At 40.5% G+C, this 20,768-nt stretch overlaps 1 protein-coding gene across 1 annotated transcript in view; it reads left to right on the forward strand.

The window, feature by feature from the left end:
- Nucleotides 1-18,372: 18,372 nt before the first annotated feature.
- The window catches only part of insyn2ab (inhibitory synaptic factor 2Ab), a 43,865-nt gene continuing 41,469 nt past the window's right edge, over nucleotides 18,373-20,768 (forward strand). The window contains exon 1 of the mRNA XM_074646125.1: nucleotides 18,373-18,846. The gene's annotated coding sequence lies outside the window, so the exon portion shown is untranslated. The remainder of the gene's footprint in view (nucleotides 18,847-20,768) is intronic.

Here is a 20,768-nt window from a genome sequence, read left to right on the forward strand (position 1 = left end):
GACTCCGTGCTGTCGACAGATGAGCCGGTCACTACGATTACTCTGAGCAGCATGCATGGGAATGAATTACAATATAATAAGTGTCTGAATAAGTTAGTTGTTACAAATGGTCCTCTGCAGCTTATTTTGGACTTGCATTCATGACAGATTGCGAGCTTTATGTCTTCTTTACTCACGCCGAAGACGTGTGTGCGTGTGTGGCTGTGACTGTCTGTGCAGCTGTGTGCCAACGTGAAACTATAATGCGGCGGCAGCACACGTGTCTAAATGTGACCGACAACAAATCAGAGACCGATCAGCCGGTCACCGGTCATGGCTTATCTGTGCATCTTTCCTGAAAACGACTTGCAATGAGAGAAAACATTGCATACACCATACTACTGCAACCTGTCCAACTGCCTATGGCAATTAGTGATGGGCATTTCAAGCGAAAATACTATTCGGTAATCACTGGGATCTATTAGATTTGAAGATTGACGATGTTCCAACGCTCAAACACATCTCCCAGCTGAAACAATGGGGGGCGGCGCTGCACACACACCTGCGCAGATGGAAAAGAGCCAAACTGAACTTGCCACACACGTTTTACGGTGCCTGTGACTGTAAAAACAAGGGAAAATATATTTTTTTAAGACAAGATAGTCGCATAAACTATTACATTTTGTATAACTTAATGACTATTCTAAAAATTCTAAAATAAAGTTGCAAAATTCAATGCATCCGCTGTGGTTTAAACATGAGCGCAGCTTTAAAACATGAACTGTGTTTCAGGCTTTTACAGACCCTACAAATGCACACAGGTGTTTCCAGTTATTACAGTTGATTAGACCTCAGGTTATAATATGGACAGCAGTATGCTGGGAAGAGGCCTTTTAACAGCAGACATTTAAACTTGTCAAAGTAGGAAAAGCACCGGTGTAACTGATAACTTTAACAATGGCTTTGTTCCAGTCAAGTGTCCCGGTAAGTCATGACAGTGTGACAGTGAGCCCGCATGCACAATTTGCACAAAACACATTGTAGGTATACTTGAGGTCTAACAAAGGTGTTGAATGCATTTCCTTCCTCACAGAAGAACAGTTCCACAGCGCTACTAGAGGTCTAAAAGTCCACAGGGAACCTTAAAGAGTCGGCACACAAACACAGTCCTGCGAAGAGGTCTAATCAGCTTAAGGTGAAAACACCTGTGGGGATGAACCACAGTATAGGGCCTATTAGAAAAAAAGCCACAAGAAAGCATGACTGCTCAAAAAATGTTTGTGTAGTTGGGGTATGACATATAATAGGCTGGAATTGCAACTGCAGTCGGGTACCTAATTAAGCTGTCACAAAAAACAAGTCTTATCTCTGAAGATAAACAGGATGACTAATATGGATTCAAACTAAAAATGTGCAACCTTTGCCATTCTCGTCTCCACACAGTCCTATTCTTCTGTTCTCTTCATCTTAAAGGGGACCTTCACCTATTTTACACTTCAAAGTTTTAGAGGTTTTGGAGAGAGCTACTGCATAATATTTGAAAAAAAAATTGTATAAAGCACTTTGTGGCTGCAGAGGAAGCTGCGTGAAGTCTGATAAATTGTCTCAAGTGACATCACTTGAGGCGCCGTCGGTCGGGGCTGAAGACTACAAATTGTGGTATAGAGTTAGAAAGAAGTTAACTCTGACCTCAGACCTCTGTAGACCGCTCCTCATCTCTGCTTCAGGCTAGCAACTTTACACACCACATTAGCCACCACTAGCATGACCCACATGTATCTCCAATCTAAAGTATCTGCAGTTGAGTTGCATTGTGGGCAATGTACTGTAGGCACCAGGCTTTGACGGGGAAGAAGTTTGTTTCCTTTATAAGATACTGCAGGTTTAGCTCCACCACCCCTTAAACAATTTATTGTAACAGCTCATGGTGAAATAAGACAAACAGCATCATCGATGAGGGGAGACAGTAAAAACATTGCTCGACAACATTAACTCAAACTGCTTTTTCAGCAACAAAACAGTGGAAGAATATCCCTTCAGACATTACAGTAATGTTAAAAAGGGTCATGTTGTCTCAGCTTCTATCTCTCTGCTCGGTCAGAGGCTGCTCTTTCCCTCGCCTCTTCACTCACCACTGTCTGCTGCTCTGTCGCCGGTCTGTGAACACGACTCGCTGGCTCTTAAGCGAGCCTTGTGGAGCAGGTAATCACAGGTTCGAGTTAATTTAATAATGGACATTTGTGTTATGATATTTAAACAAGCCATCCATCAACAAGGAAATAAAAGCCTCTTGTCTACGAGACCGGTCTCTTGAGAGAGCTCCAGCCAGCTCATAGCGGTCTGTGAGAGTGACCGCCCGGCTGGCAAGGTAGCAACCCCGGCAGGCACTAGCTGTCACGGCAGTTTGCGGAGCTTCTAAACTCCGAAAACATTGGAGCAAATGTTCGATCGCCATCTAATATCGTAAAACTGCCAATATTCAAAATCGACACAGTTCTTTCGCACAGATCTTTCGCTTCAGAAATGTTCAAAAGTGAATTTAGTGATGAAATAGCTACGAAAAATGTAAAATAAAAAGCGCCGTTTTTGGCTGCTGTTGCTGTGACCGTAGCCTGTACCGTTCCAGCGCTTTGCATTGTGGGATACAGTAGGCGAGGTAGACTGGTCCGATGTATACTGGAGATTTTTTTCCGAATCAGTATGACACCCGGAGATTTTTGGCATACTGTAGATTTTGCTTTTGTTTGCATACTACATGCTTGATTTTGGCCAAATCAGTACGTACTACTAGTATAGTATGCAGTTTCAAATACAGCCGATATCTCTGGATCTGCTTTGTGATCCATTTTTTGGCCTTTCCTTAGTCAGACGGTGTTATAGGAATTCGATGCTAAATAAATAGAGTATTCTTTTAAGTCACACATTAAAGTCCAAGCATGTCACTTTTTGTGTATACTCTCATGTTACATAGCTGATGTTAAATTCTGCCCAACTCGGTGCATATTTTACACTGTGATTGCGAAAAAAGATACTGAAAAGGAGGACGCAGCAAAGAATAATAGACTTGAATTTCATTAGTGGCTTCAACAATGTGCCGAACAATTCGATAGGCACAAACACAATTAACCCTGTGCTATCCATACAGTTCACTTCATTACAGAGTAATTGAGAATCAGACCAAGAGAGTATTTTTTTCACACGCTGTTTAATTAATCTCCGTAGTTGAAGACTCCAAGTCATCAGGGAAAGGCAAATTGAGTCAGACAAAAATCCTCATTGAGCGATATATTAGTTTTATTGTTGTTGGAGTATAGCATGGTGTGTCTAGTATTGCATGAGTGCACTCTCACAAAACAATGGGATGTCACTCAGTATTCATGAGCACAGTTGCATTGGTGAATAAATGGCTTTTCTTCACCGTGTCGCATGTTGCAGGTTGTATGTATAGACTTAATATTGTGCTTCTTCAATGTATCCAAGAAGAGTTGGATAATGTTTTCACATAGCTGTTATTAATTAATATTAAAGGAGTCCTGTTTCTCGAACACACACACATCCATTATCGTCCACATGCATGCATTTCGCTGAAATCCCTATAGGTTCATTGTCTTTGTAAGCACCCTTGGGTCCAGTCAAAATCAATAAGGCTATCATCAATCCTGCATTAGCATTTTGATGCAAAGAACCATATTTGAGTGGCTGCATTCATACCAGTATACACACCATCTGGTGTCTTACATAGAAGTAGCATCAAACCACAGACATACAATCAGTCCATCAAGAGACTCATAGGACTCACTGGCCAGTATAATGGCTTTACACAGAACACGAGGCCCATAAACCAGCTGGGAGTTGATAAAAGCAAAGTGAACAGAGCTGCTTGTGTCAAAGAATGATCATCATTTTGTCAAACATCCAAGACTCTCAAAAACAGCTTGCATGTCTCCCAATATCTGAGCTCATTGTTCATCTGATGGAACCTTTCAAGAGATTATTACATGGCATTGTAGAGTAATAGAATCCACAATACATAAAAGATTAATTTACCTCTGTCTTAGTGTATGTGATAATGGAATAGTAAATGTGATGCGATAAAAGAAATGCTTGTGCCATTCTGCAATATCAAAGACTAAGATGCATGATTAATGTCTGTCAGAGTAAAATACTCTCAGATATGTAAGAAGGTCTGTTTAACTCAGTGAGCTTGGCAGTACAACCTTTCCTGTGTTTTGTGTGGGGACATATTATAAAAGGAGATCATAACTTTTTTGGGATGAATTGGATTAAAAACTTTTCTGTGAAAAATTGCAAAAATCAGCTTAACATAAACAGAACAATATTATCAATTAATAAGTAAATACAGCGGAAACCGCTTTTAATGATCACTTCTGTCTGGGTCAAATTGATCACTAAAAGCGGCTGATTATTCTAACCAAATTTTTGTTGTTGTGCATCATTTCTCATGCAGATTACCATCTTATTGACATTTGTATATTAATTACATGAATACAAAGTAAAGAAATGGACCACTTCACTATTTACTGGCTCGTTTCTTCTGCCTTTTCCTTCACCAAGGGTGAGGCATTGCCGTTTTTGGCTGGCTCTGCAGCGCGATCGTGCATGCAGATGAATGGCGCCCCTTTGCCAGGGCTCCTCGACCTCTCACCCGGTAGCGGCATGGAGGGAGACGGGCGCCGGTCTGCATGTGTGCCGGATGAGGGTCGGCAAAGTTTCACTTTAGGGGCATTACGTGGCCGGGCATTATCAATTTCATTCAGAGATGAATTTCCTTTTTCCCATCACGATATCAACGTGCACGCAGCATCAGCCTCAGGTATCTAGCTGGAAAGCAGACGGTCCGTGAGGCAAAGTATCAAGGGAGTGAAGTAAAAAACAAACCGAAATTGAATTAACGTTCGTCACAAATGACACAAATTCCCAAATGAAGACTATAAGCGGACTACTTGATTACTATAAGTGAATTATTTAAACCACATTTGTATAGGATTAATTCTGGCCCAAGCTTTTTGATCCATATAAGCGGTTAATCACTTTAACCGTGATCACTACAAGCGGTTTCCACTGTAGTATGAAGTGGTAGGGCTGTGCAAATTAATCAGATTTCCATTTCAATGACGATTCTGGCTTCCAATGATTATTAAAACAGGATCATTAACATAAAAACATTATTGTTCTACATATCTACATACCGATGTGTTTATGATTAAATTGTTTACTAGAGCACAAAGTTCTTCATAGATCTAGCCTCTTAATTTTCCCTCAAAGTGCACCAGATTGCACCACATTAACTTTAGATATAGGCTACAAAATGTTCTTTTCTAAATGCACGATGTTTCCAAAGTCAGTGAGTAATTGTGTTAAATAATCATGATCTCAATATTGACCAAAATAATAATTATTATGATTTTTGCCATTATCGAGCAGCCCTAGGAAGTGGTACTGTATGTAATAAGTGAATTGTTTGTTTTTTTAGCTTTGAATAATGAAAACTCAGGAAAACATCTCATACAGTATGTGCTACAGGATTAACAGGTTATAATATGGAACATCTGTCAAATATGAGTTGATGCACAGTTCATTGCTGCCATTACACTGTATACATTGTAATCACGGTATGGTCTGTATTGCCTTTATTTTTGAGAATGTAGGGCTAAGTAATTAGCTGTAATACCTTTCAAGTAGCTTTTTTCCTGCTCTGATTTTCATTTCAAAGAAATGTCTTTGTTCAGTCTTCTAAGAAAAATGCCTTGTTACTCAGGGCCTTTGTGACTGTGAGAAATACTGTTAGTGTTAATCCATGTCAACAAATGATGTAAATACCTCTCAGGGTAGGGTGAGGTATGTACAGAGTCTGATATTACCTCCATTGCTCTAGAGAGACCCAAGAGCTCCAGTGTTAATGCCAATACTGTTCTTATTCTTTAACTTTGTGAATTTAGTTGTTAAATGATATTCCAGTATTTAAGATACCGGTACACAAAATGTTGAGATGGATTGAACCAACTACAATGATCAGTATTTGAACGTACCATTGACATACTGCAGTTGAGACTAAGTCTTGGTTGGTGTTTGTTTTCCTGTAACTCTGCAGTTAGTGATGCGTTTTAGCCCGCCAACTAAAACACCAACCCACTGCAACAACATCAGCACAGGCATCCAATAGCTTTCTCCACAATTGGCTCAAATAGACTCGAAATGGAGTCATTTGGCTCTCCTTGGCTGTCCAAGCACATGCCTGTCTCCAGGAGATGGCTCGAGGGGATTTTTAAGTCTGTCTCCCTTTCGGCATATAACGATAAAAAGTAGGCGCAATCTTGCCGTAACTTAAAAGAAAAAACCCATTGGAAAGGGAAGCTGTAATGAGAAGACTGGCAGATGGTGTAATCCATCGTGGTTGTCCAAACAAAAAAAGGTTAATAGCTTAAGTGTTTGGAGCTCTTAACAGGAGAAAAAAACTGACCTGCCACAATTTGTCTGGGGCAACCCGCAGCCTAACTTAATTTCCTGGCTACTGATCAGGGTGGGATTGGATCAGTTTAACTTGGTGCAGGTCAAGAGAGCAGCAAACATCTGGAGCCAGTGGTGGGTCATGACTATATTAGACCCCACCTAGCAAGCCGGTATAGTTCAACTATTTAGATCTTCTCATTCCATGCTATTATGGTTTTGAGATAAGAATCACTGATCTGTGATATTTAGGGCTGCACATAACGATTAATTTTATCATAGATTAATCTAACGACTAATTTATTCATTATTCTAAAGCTAATTTTTTTAAATTCCTGATAAAAGTAAGAATTAATTTACCGAAAATAAATATAAAAAATGTGTCTGATTAATATTTCAATATTTTATTCATTTGTCTTGTTTTAAAAACAAACAGATGTTGCAGGATAATAGATCCTTTTTTGTCAGATGATTATAAAAATACTGGTCCTTAAATTCAAAAGGATTGCTGTGACAATTAATTTAATCACTGTATGTCACAGCAACCCTTTCCCTGAACTAGAGAATTTGTACTTTTACTTCAGTATTTTACTTCAAACTTAAAATGGTTATGACATGGATTTATTTCATCAGTGTAGTAATATGCATTAAGATAATCACTGGCAAATGTATCTTTGTGTGGGGCAAGGGAAATATTTGAAACCATTTACTGACTGTAGTAACAAACTGTAACATTAGTTTAAGCCATTTTCTCACTCATATATAGCTGTTAAAGTAAACAGAAAATACAAAACGGCCGGATAACAACATTAGATGACGCATGATGTAACGTTACATTACCATAACAGCAGTGGTGAAGAAATTACTATTAACATGGGGACGATGAAAAAACATTTAGAAAGTGTTAGTGTTGAGTGACGACTACTACTAACAGAAATACATTGAAACGCGTGTTGATAATCCTCATACATCATGCTTTGGTGGGCACAAAAAGTTACATGTGACGCGCCGACGCACATTATGCAAATTAACGTATTCTTGTAATTCATGACATCAATTACGCTGACGAATCGCCCTAGCCCCATAGTGTTACTCCCCTGTTTTCTTTGCCATCAGTGAGTCTGCAGAAAGCCCCTGATATAGAGTCTGACTGTAGTGGTCAGAATGGCTTTTCAAACAGATAGTTGGAGGGAGTGGTGATTTAGGAGAGGATGGATGGTGTCCGGCTAGACTTTAGCCCTTTTTTCGATTTAGCAGATATAGTAGCATACTGTAAAAGAGGTGTTGGATTCTTAATGATTATCTTCTGCTGAAAAATGTCATCATGACCAAGGCCAAGATTAGATTTCTAATTTGTTAAAACTTTTAAATTATCTGTTGGCTGAATCATCCACAGCAAATACGTAACACTGTGTTATAGCAAAATTGTGCTCGTTTGACTCAAGGATGCAGTACTTAACAGTTGTATTTTTGGTGCCAATTCAAGGATATAGACCAACAAAAAATGAAGTGATAGAAGCACAGGAGCAAATCGACCAGCTACGGAAGCTGTTTGAATTAAAGGGAAACTTTGACGATTTTCAACCAGCTCTGTGTCATCGCTTGTCTGCACAAACTGCTCAGACTGCGTTGAATCAGAGCTGGTTGAAAATAGGCAAAGTTTCCCTTTCAAGGTACAGTGTTTAAGATCTAGTGATGTGGTCGCTGATTGCAACCCAACTGAGTACCCCTCCGCTCTCTCCTCCCTTTCCAAGACTGTGGTAACGTGAGCCGCCGAGTGCAAAATCATGGCCGTTCGTCTCGCTCAGAGGCCATCCTAACCATAATAACACCTCTCTAGGAGCAACGGAAGTCATACGGCAACTGGCGGTACCACAGTTTAGCACCCTGCGGCTCAGGTGACTGCAATTTCACAAGCATGTCGAGAACTACGGTTGCCTTCAGGTAACATAAAAGTACAAAAAGGCTCTCTCTAGAGCAAGGTTGTTTTTTTTTGTCTGTTCTGTGCAACGCGTTCTCATCCCAGCAGGATCATATGCTGACACTTTGTCAGACCCTTCAGCGTCACTTTTTGGAAGCAGTAAACACATGGTTATTGTTGTGAATTAAACAAAAACCCTTGCTTAGGTTCAGGCAATAAAACCACTATAGTTAGGTTTAGGAAAAAACTACATGGTTGGGCTTAAAAATACTACGTTTGTACAGTGAAAATGACACTGAACGTTGTGAACATGGGACATGAACAAACAGCTGATTGTAACGTGACGCATAGGACATGAACAGCGGTCTTCTGGATGAAAGTTTGTTGGATCCATCCACCACCCATCTCACCCGCCCGCCCAGTGTGTTTTTTTTGCTTTTAAAACTACATCATCCCACCAGACTTTCCCTGAGCGTTATGACGCTTTATAAAAAAAATTACAATTTTACATTTTTAATGTCGACGCGGATGGGTTTACATTAGTACAGTAGTTAATGGAAAGCTCGGTGCGTCTAATACCGATGCTCAAGGGTGCCCAGGGCATCGGTATCTAATGCTGACGGCCGTGACAAAGCATGAGAATGGGCTGTTCTGGGCTACTGTAGAAACACGGAGAAGAAACATGATGGACTCCGTGAAGAGGACTGCTCCTTATGTAGATATGAAGGGCTCATTCTAAGGTAACGAAAACACAATTCTTAGTTTCAAGTGATGATACACTCCTGAAAACATAGTTATGAATATTATATTCCATTTCTGCTGAAAGATCCCTTGAAGTGTTACACACCGCTCCTTAAAGGAAGCCTCATTGTCACCTTAAAGTTACATGTGAAGATATTTCTAAGAAAAAAGTCCCCGCAAATTGGTGCATATGTTTTGGCACAACTCCCACTGAGGAATATTCACAAAATGAAAAGAAAAAAAAAAGTTCCTGTAAGCAATATTTCTTCCCTTCTATGTGATAGTGTTGCACCTAATAGGATTATGCAAGAAGAGGCTGCGTGTGATGGAGAGGAGGGGAGACTTCTATGATTTACAAGCCTGACAGGAACAATTAGGAGGGCACACTCAGTGGGATATTACTCAACACAGACAAAATGAAAAGCCTGCCTTTCATTTGCATCAATGCAGCCATGAGGGGAGTAAGTGGAAGTGTAGCTGAAAAGAGATACTCTTTGTTTCCAACTAGGGAGCCTATTAAAAGCGAAAATAGCCCCTGTATTATATTTTGCGCGATAAAGTCAGGCATTTTTTGGCACAGACATGCTCTTTTTTTTGCTTGTGTGCTGTCCTCATGATGGACTATTGAATAGAACATGCTACGAATATAAAAGGCTACATATTGTTAGTTGCTCACTTTTATCTGAATGTGTGTAATTGCCATGCGCTATAACTGGTGGGATAATACATAACATTACACTGTACAGGACTGTCATTTTCTGTTACACACACACAGAGTCTGTAATTAAGGGCTGGTAATGGCTTTTGCTGTGAATCTAAACCAATGGGATGAATAGGCTGGACTTTAAAGTAAAAGACTACAAATAAGAGGAGAGGATCGGTATTCATGCCAAAGCTATATACAGTAATGATTAGTAGTTTAAGATGATCACCAATCATTATCATCCTTTCTATACAGCATATTCTGGCAGTATTTACTTCCATATGAGTGAGTGCAGGTAGATGAACGTCTACAAACAGGAAAGAGGCAATTAGAGCAGCTGCAGTGTTTCAAGGCTGGCCTAATGGGTCACGTGTGAATGCAGCAGCGAGGTACTTCCAGCAGCTCCCGTCGCCACATCTGCTGAATAAATGAAGAGATCTCTCCAAAAAAGCACAATGTTTGTTGACAGCTGATCAGGCTAGTGGGGAAGGATGCATATATGCACGTGTGTGTATCTGCTTGTTGATTGGTTGGCTATAGAGGAGTAGCATACAGATCACTGTGGCAACCTGTGTTTACAACGGCGTACAAAGACCTGGGCATACTGATCAGTAGTCTGTGCACACGTTCATTTTTTGTCATACAGTAAGTAGAGGAGATGAGAGGTTTAAGCTGGACTGTTTTTGTTTAATCCCACACCCACCTGCTCCTGCAGGATTTAGGACTATTACCGCCCGTTCCTGTAAAAACACCATCCCATTCCCCCTTGTTCCCGCTGTGATTTTGATAAGTGCCGCCCTCAACAAAGTTTTTTGTTGAAAATCTGTCTTCCACATCCCACAAAGAGGATAAGACATACTGTATGTAGCCTTCAAGGAAATCAGGAAAACAGTAATTCAGTTACTCCGATGTTTAACAAGTCACCTTCAGGAGATGTGTCCTGGAAATAAGCCTTAGCAGTGGTAACGAAAAGAAGTTTATGCATCAAGTCCTCACACCTAACTGAGTCCTGTCATCACATGAGTTTGACAGGCAACCAGAAAGTGCTCCTGGAAATCACTTTGCCCGGCCAAGAATGATCCAGAACCTAACACCCGTAACCTTTGTTTTTGTAGTTTTTGGAGCAGGTTGTGGAGCTTCTTATGCCGAATTCGCACCAGAGCAGTGGCGAAGTGCGGCCATAGAGGACCCGCAGCCAATCAGTAAACCAATCCTGTGACTCTTGTGAAATGTTAACCTATGTTGTAAAGAATTTCTTCCCATCTGAAACACATGAATACGCCTCCTGGCGCAGGAAAATGTAATTATTGTGGTGAGCCGCACTTCGCCGCTGCCTGGTGTGAATTCTGCGTTAAGATGCTCTGGGGGCCTGATCAAATAGAGTGGGTTTTAGCAGCCTGGGGTGGCTTTTTTGTAATTGTTTCAATGAGAGTGAAGTGTTTTGCGTGCTGCTTTTGCGAGTGCCCTAAACGGCCAACAGAAAACAGCAGGAGGCAAATTAGTGCGGTACTTGAGATTTTAGGTAAGTTGTTTTCATTCATTTAAACTGTACTGTTAACAGCGTACAGTTCATGGTTTGAATTAAGGTAACATTAGCGCTCATTCGGTGGTTGCCTAGCAACAATTTGAAAAAAGACACAGAACACAGCAAAATACACTCTGATCAGGGCCTTAGTCTCCTACGATTGGGTAGGAGGCACTCGTTAATCTACGATCATTTTGAGAGTGTCTTCAGTCACGATGTCTTTGGGAAACACCCCTTTGCAGGTCCATTATTATTATATATTGTTTTAGGTTTTTATATCATTCAGTAGCTTCCCTTCCTTGTGTATTAAAATCCAAACATTCACATTTTGGTCTGTATGTATGTAAGTATGTATGTTTTAGTGTCAAAATGCTATTTTCCAAGCCCTTTTGAAAACTTTTTCCCAGGTGACCTGACATAGGTTTCTGCATGATGACGTTGCTACATACACAGTGTATATACATCCTATAGTCAGTGTATTACATAGGCCTACAGTAACTTAAATGGCGGTTGGCACACTCCCAGTTGACCTGACGTAGGTTTCTGCATGATGACGTTGCTACATACACAGTGTATATACATCCTATAGTCAGTGTCTTACATAGGCCTACAGTAACTTAAATGGCGGTTGGCACACTCCCAGTTTGGAGAAGCACACAGGAATACCGGCACGGAAGCTAAGCAATATACTGCTGTGGACGCCACGTTAGCTTGGATCAGAAAGTCACACAATAACACAAACTAGCCATTCGAGGCAGCGGTAGACTTATTTTTCATGCCAATATTTGTTAAATAGTAAGAATGTAGCACAACATGAAAAACAAAGCAGTGCTCTTTTGATTTAATTTCTGGTAAAAAATGTTGGTACAATTTTTTTATTTTGCTTCTAGGAGACTGCGTGAGTCTTATTCTGATGAATGTAGCACAACGTGAAAGCAGTGCTCTGTTTATTTAAATGGGAAAGTGCAATACAAATATGTTGTCCCTAAAATGAAGGAATAATTGTGATAAATAATTTTGATTTCAATATTGATCAAAATAATACTGATTAACATTTTGTCCATAATCGTGCAGCCCTACCACCAGCTAAGCAGAGATAAAGAACTCCTCACTCAACAAACAATCAAACTCCCTGCATGGCATTTAGTCCAATGTTTTTGGTGGAGTTGGGGCATACTATTAATAATTTATTAGGTGCTCTTGTTTTTAGTTTGCTTTGATTTGTATAAAATACGACCAAAGCAGTATTTTGCTAAAAGAGAGCGAGACCAATTGAATGGAAACTAATCTGGATCTGCATGCACAATGATCATCTTCACAGATTAGAAACATATTTTTTTACAGCGAACACAGTTTTTAAAAAGAAATGCCCTCGGGTTTCATGTATTCAGTAGTTACAAGAGTTCTTTTTAATTTGTTTCAACAGAGAAACGTGATTAATTAAAAATGTAGGTTTCTGTGTTTTTCTTTTTTAATAGATGAACAAACAGAGAAACTTTAATTCATGACATTTAAACTCTCAAATTACCATCTTCTTTTAATTGTTATTGTCTGGAATGAACATCCGCAAAGGATGCTTTGTAAACTGCAGCACATAATGACCTCTTCCAAATAAATCAATGTTATCAACTTATTTTGGAAAGTTGTCCGCTAAACTGTATGTTTATGACTTTCCTATATCCACATGTTACACCTTCTCACCTCCTTGAGGCTAAAGAGTGACCCTTAAAATCAGTTTGACAGTGGAGATGCTATAATGTTACAATCTGCGATCTGGGTGCTGTTGGTAGCATTAGTAGGCATGCAGACTGAAGCTCACATCTCCCAGGTTTATATATCTCTGACAGACCAAATCTTACCTGAAGCACCTTTTAGTAAGAGTCTGATCTGAAATGTTTTCCAAATTGATTTCTCTCCATTCAGGAAAACCTTAAACCTCTGAACAGTGTTTCCTGTATTCCCTTTCTCGTTTGACAGATCACACAATGTCTAAAGTTGTGTATACAACACCTAATTGTAACTACACCATCCCCTGTATGTAGGGGCAGAAGAAAGAGGCAAAGGCTGGGGAAATCACTGTTTTTATGGTTGCATAATTGGAAAACCTCCCGCTTCTCATGCCGGAATAACCAATTTGCCTGCGACCTGTGTCACACAGCTATAATTACCTCCATCCAATTAGAGACAGATCTTTAGCTCAGCCTACAGCCGCTACCTTGAATATACTTTGCCAGGAATATTCCCTTTTGATTTCAGATCTCTTTTCATCAGGACTGTGCCTTCCATCAAAAATCAAAATTTTAATTGGTTGATATTCTGCTGAGTCACAGCAGCTGGAGGTGTATGTGTGCGTACATCTGTCTGGATTGCAGGAGTCGTGAGGCTAAAGAATGATTGACTGATTTTTGTCTATTAATGCCAGATGCACATTTAGAGCAGGCAGCGTTTCCTCTGTGCCTCTGGCCGACGTGACGAACACAAGGTACAATACAGTTTGCATGTTTTGGTGAAAAAGAGAAGTTAACGGGCATTGGATACTGCAATGAACCATTCAATAAGCAGTATAGCTATGTCCAGTCTGTAGAGAGATCAGCGATGGGTGTTCAAGAGCTCAGTGTGTAACCAGTGATGAGTAAGCACTTCCACTATCGCTCTCGACAGATCTGACAGCTTTCTCTCCAGCAATACCGAGCCGCAGCTTCATCTCAAGGGTGTATGAATGGAGACAGATTATTTGGGGAGCGATTCAGAACTGTCATTATTAAGTCCTCAATGCAATCTGCTGCGATTCGCCAGGGCCGCCTTGAACAGCGGCTCCGCGAGACAAAGTCTGATCCAACTAATGTAGCCGTGCAAGCAGCTTTTTACGAGAATAACCAGTGTTCCACTGCGTGCGGTACGGGACAGAGTGTTACGACTGAGCACATGGGAAGTGAAGAATGCAGAGAGACGGTAGGGTTTGAAATAAAATGATGAAATGGCAAGTCGGTTAGAAAGGTGGTGGGGGAAGTGGTTTCAACCCTAGAGCAGCTGATATATTCATGCACCATCGTGATTAGAATTTATATTCTGCAACTGCAGTCCTAACAGCAAAGTCTTCTGTTCCAGGTAACGCGTGTATGCACGGACTGCTTATAACACGATACTGTGATGTGAATGTGGATGTGTTTGTTTGATGTGTGTGTGTCTGTATCTGTCTGTGTGTGTGTGTGTCTGTGTGTCTAATGCTCGCCATGTCTTAATGACTGGCTGGCTACAGGTCATCACACATCATATTAGTTAAACAGACTGCCATATGGTGAATATTATTATTATTTCTATCGAGACATGTTTGTTTTTTACTTTATCCACACACATTAGAAAATACATTTAATCAGTTTTCATTAATTTGTGCAGTATTATATTTGAGCACCAGCTGCTTGAAAGAAAGCGGTACCAACCCCCCCACACATACACACACACACACACACACACACGCACGCACACACGCACACACACACACACACACACACACACACACACACACACACACACACAGACACACACTCCATTGACTTTAGCAGTTTTCCATTTCACAAGAGACAATGGAGAAGAAAACTTCCTTAACAGTGTAATTTGCCCTGAAAAAGAATTGCAGTGAGTAGCAGAACTGTAATGGCGATTTGTAACGAGCGCTTGAAGGCCTTATCAAAGAAAACATTCAAAATGCTTCCCAGAATCCTTTTTATACATTTTATGGACAGGTAGCTCTAGGTGAAGCAGTATGGTTCTGAAGCCCGCAAGTCCACGATAATTAACATTAACCCCCTGAGACTGACTTTACTGTCTTTCAAAGGCAATAGCAGGTTCAGTTTTAGAGCTTATTGAAACTGGAAAACCTAAGGAATCCATTAGTACCAACCATGTCATTCTAGCATGTCGGTAAGGTGGATAAATAACGCTTCAAAGTTTGACTTAATTTTGGCAAGGAAAATCTGGCATGACAATTTAAAAGGGGTCCCTTGACCTCTGACCTCAAGATATGTGAATGAAAATGGGGTTCTATGGATACCCACAACGTACTGTATATTGACAATAAAAGTGCTCGCCATCCAATCACAGAAAAATGCAAGTCTTGCAGAAATCTCCAAATGTCAAAAGTTTTTGATATCAAATCACAGCAGGGCTTTTTCCGTGGTGTTCCTCAAGGTCTTGGTGTCTTAATGTGGTATTTTGGAGGGATTATAATCATTTTTATCAATTCTCCAGTGGTAAAAAATGGTTAAATTTAGCACCAAATCTGTGTAACAAATGGTATCAACCCAAAAATGATTGTAACAACTTATGAAACACAATAGAGCATGGGAATGGTCATCACACTGTATACTTCCATCATAATGTTCTAAGCCCTCATACACATTTACAACACATAGTGCTGAGCTGCATCTCAAATTAGTCTTCAGGTTCCCAGCTTTCACATGATGTACACCACTTCTATGTAACATATACTGTTGATCTGCTACCTCCCCCTAAAGACCCCCTGCACCCCTCTAAAAATGTAAAAAAATGGGTCTATTGTGGGTCTCAGTTAAACATAAATTAAACATAAAAAGTCATTAAAAAAAATGCTCTTCTATGCTATTTCACCTAATCGTGAAGAACAGTTGGCCAAAGTGTAAGATCATACTTGAAACAAGTGACAATATCTTAAACAATACTGATAAATAATGTTATATAATACATATAGAATGGATTACAGTGCTCAGAGCACTGAATGGAAAATGCCTACATGCCTGCATGGTTGTGAGTGACGCACTAAATGTAATTTAAACAAGCACCCGTGCTGATGTGGCCCACAAGGTTAAACACACTAATAGTTATGTGGTAATATTGCATTCCTTGGTAATAAAGTATCATGAATCATGGCTCAAAGATGCAGTGTCAGATGGGTTAATCCCCTGGTATTCTAGCTGCATACAGCACTGTCTGTGTGTCTGGTTCACTAAATGGCCAGTGGGGTTAGTTACCACTGAGATAGCATATGAGCTCAAATGGAAAAACTGATGAGTAGCAGTGATTTAATTTGGATGAGCAGAGATGACATCTTCACGCATGAGGAAAACTTCAAAGCAAAATTTGGTGAGTCACAAATGATGGCCCACTGAGAGCGATTTCTGGAGTTCTTATATTAGCTGAGATATATCAAAGTCCTAACTACACGTGTGCGATTAACATTTTTTCATCTACCCCACTGAATATTGTTGGAAGCTCATCTCTTTTACAGAGCGGCACACAGTGCATATCTTTTTACTAATTCCACATAATACGTTCTGCTCTTCTGTGCTATTCTGAGAAGCATAATTTTTTTTTTTTGATAAGATAAAACCGCTGCACAACGAACGCATATCTGAAAATATCTGATTAGTCGCAACAATACGGGCTGCCATGGAAACAAACATCTTCCAGCTTGAAGTAGCGCTTGTGAAGAGAAATGGGAACCGAGCACATCCAGCATCACTGGGGCTCAGAGATCATTTCTCACTTTGAAGTGTGTCGTCGACCAGAGCCTGCAGTTGGTGTTGACACAGACTGGGAGCAAACAAAATCTGGGCCATTATGTATTTAATGATGGAAGAGGAGGTACAGCCCCACCACCCACCCCAAGAGACCGAAACTGTTACTCTCTAGGCTCTGTGGACACATGCCGGCACTACTGCAGAGACTTAAAAATAATATTGAGGCCGATATGTGCTCAATGTGCAAATATTGAAGTGGCTGCTATGCAGTGTGATTGAAAACTAACTAGAAAGGATAAAGACTGGGTGATTGGGTTACAACACTAAGCTTTTCTTTGTTTTTGTTTTTTATGCCTCTGCAGCCGGAGGCATTATGTTTTCGTCAGTTGTCAGTCCGTCCATACGTATGTATGTTGAGGGAATTTTTTCAAACTTGGCACAAACATCCACTTGGACTCAAGGATGAACTGATTAGATATTGGTGGTCAAAGGTCAAGGTCACTATGACCTTACTTTCGTCCCATTCTCGTGTAGCCCAGTTAAAATTATGCATATATAAATAGTTATCTATGATAAATAAATAAATAAATAAGGTTTGTTAAAGGGACTATTTGTAACTTTTTAAGCGTATAAATGTAGCGGGTCGGCACACATGCGCGTTCGCATATGCGCGCTCGCGTGTGGCTGGAGCCTCGTCTCCGCTGCCTGCTCTCCTTCACTCAGACGGCGCGCGCGTCCTCGCTGTCTCGCTCCACCTCTAGACGTGAACGCGCGCTCACTACCCACTGCAGAAGAGTTAGTTTAGCTCTGAGAATATCTAGTGAATGCACAGGGGACGTTTGTGCAGAAATAAATGCTGCAGCTCCTCCAGACCAACAGAGCTTTCCCGTGTCTTGTGAAGTGACGGAGCTCTTCAGAGAGTTACGCTGTCTTCTCGTTACCGACCAGGTGCCGGTGTCTCCTCTGCTCTCTCCGGCTGCGGGCGGAGAGAGCAGAGGAGACACGCTGGAGAGCCCCGCTGCCTCAGCCTGCACTTAGGCAGGAAAAGCCAACACTAGGATCAGATCTAAATCATGTTCATGGAGAGACCTTCGTCTGGTCAGTTAACATTACTGCCAAGCAGCTGAAATATAGAGTGATATTGTGCTTTTAGCTGACTTGTGTCGCCTCACTGTTTTGAGCGATGCTCGTTCAGGTATATTTAGAGCGAGCAAGCGCGAGCCCGACGCTGACTTTCGTTGATTTCACGGCCACAGGTGTCGCTGTTAAGAAGCATTTCTGAAAGTTACAAATAGTCCCTTTAAAAAAGCATGGTTAAAATACATAGTTTTCATTGTGTGTTAAAATGCTGAGTTCTCGGGTTAAAAAATATTAAGAATGGTAAAAATGCATATTGCATATGCATGCATGTATTTTTATTTCATTTTGATGAAGCTTTTAATTTGATAGAGTGATATCTTTCTGTGTATCTAATCACGTGTGTTTTGCATGTTGATTGGCTGGCGCGTGTGTGTGTGCATGCAGAGAGGGCATGTGAGAGAGAGAGAGGGGAGGAAGAGCAGAAAAGGAGTTAACGAGGTGATGCGCACGTTTTGAGGTGGAATTCCGAGTTTTGCAGAGAAAGTTTGTATTAAACATATCTGAGTTTGTCAACTAGAGACTCTCCAAGAGGATATGCTTTTCACAGTGACAGAGTTACAGAGAATTACTACCCGAAGTTTGCTCTGCTGTAACCTGTATGAGGCCGCTCGTTAACTAAGTGAGTGGTGAATTAGTAAAGTGAACAGACTGCTGCTGCTACCTAACACAGTGGCTTCGTCTGGACTGTTTCCGACCTGGAAGATAGAGACAACACCCAGATAGCTCTCTGAGCCATCCGGGATGCTCAGAGTTCCTCTGGCAACGCTGGATAACCACCAAACTCCGTGATTATGCCCACGTGCTGTCCTCCTGCTCATGGACACGTGCCTATGGACTGGTAACATCTAAGGAGAACCACAGAACTACAAGAAAGGTACCCACCACCCTGCTTTATTTTGTTTATGCTCCTGGTGGAGTGAAGTGACCGAACCAGCAGCGAACCAGGCCTGCAACGATTTGATTTGATATTTTGCCGGCTTAGTATGTGAATATTGCTGTGTGCACAGTGTGATTGTTGTTAAGTGGAACTTTGTTTAACACTTTGTTTAATAAATGAAAGTAAAAACACTTGAGGTTTAAGTTAATATTGTTTTATTTATTTTGTATTTACAATTAAAGTAAGAAATTGCTTATTTCTGTTTTAGGGCGGTTTCTGGGTGTGTTTGTTATTTCAGAGGTTAAAGGGTATATAGCCTGCATAGACTGTGGTGCTTATACATTGTGTTAAAGGGTTAGTACACTCAATTATTTCTATAGTGACCCAAGATAAATAACATTAAGTAAATCAGAGATACCCTACAGAAGTTAATAGGGGAAAAGAACTCAGAGCCCCATCTACATACATAAAGGGTAGACGGGCTACACTCGTAAAAGTGATATCTCAGGAACGCCTTGAGTGAATTTCTTCTAATTCTGCAAAACGTCCACTTGAAATCAAGGATGAACCGATTCGATTTTGGTGGTCAAAGGCCAAGGTCACTGTGACCTCACGTCCGTCCCATTCTCTTGATATCTCAGGAATGCCTTGACCGGATATCTTCACGTTTGGCACAGTCATCCGCTTGGACGCAAGAATGACTTGATTAGATTTTGGTAGTCAAAGGTAGGACTGACCGATGAATCGTATTTTCATCGTCATTGCGATATATGAAGATGCGCGATAAACACATCACAAAAGGTTGTCTGAAACGTGATGAATAAAGAAAAATCATTTTATTTAGAGATGGTTAACGAAACCCGTTATTAAACGGGCTCTGGGGCTAAAGACTGTACTCATTTCACTCATTTATTGAAATATCTACTTGATTGATTGGCTCAAAAGTTTTACAAACATTCATATTTCCCACACAATGAATCCTACTGACTTTGGATATCCCCTGACTTTTCCTCTAACGCCACCATTCGGTTGTCATTTTTGTTTTTTATTGAAATATCTAAACAACTATGTGATGGATTGCAATGCAATTTGGTACAGATATCCATGGTCCCCAGAGGATGAATTGTAAAAACTCTGATCCCCTGATCTTTCATCTAACACAATCATCAGGTCAAAATTTCTGTTTGTCCAATAATTTGTGAAACTAACATTTGCATCAGCCTCAGCTGTACTTTCTTTTAGTGCCAATTATCAAATGTTAGTATGCAAATACGGTAAATATTAAACCTGCTAAACATCAACATGCTAACTTTATCAATGTAAGCATGTTGGCATACTGACGTTAGCATTTTGCTCAAAGCAAAGCACAGCTTTGAGTCACTAGCATGGCTGGATACTCTTAGTCGTGTTAATGTCTATTGACACTGACTCAAATGACAACCCTTGTAATGTGTGGTTTGCTAATGACAAGCCCTTTGATTCTCTATTAAGTCAAGTGTTACTAAAATGTATTCCTGTCAATATTTCTCCTGAAAACTCCCCTAAATTATCTCAAAGTAAACAACAATCTTGTATATCTAATGGTCAAATCAACTTTTACTAGCGTGCAAACATCAGAACTCTGTCTGAGGCTAACTGTTACAAGCTTACACATTGTCCTAACTTAAAAAAGAACATTGTCAAAAAAAAAAATAGCGAAGAGATTCGTTCCTCGTTCCTTGTCTGTCGTTTGTTGATCCAGTGAAAGCATGCTGCTCTGAGTCCCCAGCGCCAGATTAGCTGTGTTTGAATGGGGGTCTCGGGAGGGATGGGCACACAGTACATATGCAAATAGATTTACAGACAACCAATTACACACTGAGAACTCCTCAAACAAAAGTACGCCACAAAGGAGAGACCTGTCATTTGTGGATAGAGAA

Source organism: Sebastes fasciatus, chromosome 9, assembly GCF_043250625.1.
Source record: "Sebastes fasciatus isolate fSebFas1 chromosome 9, fSebFas1.pri, whole genome shotgun sequence".
Lineage (NCBI taxonomy): Eukaryota > Metazoa > Chordata > Actinopteri > Perciformes > Sebastidae > Sebastes > Sebastes fasciatus.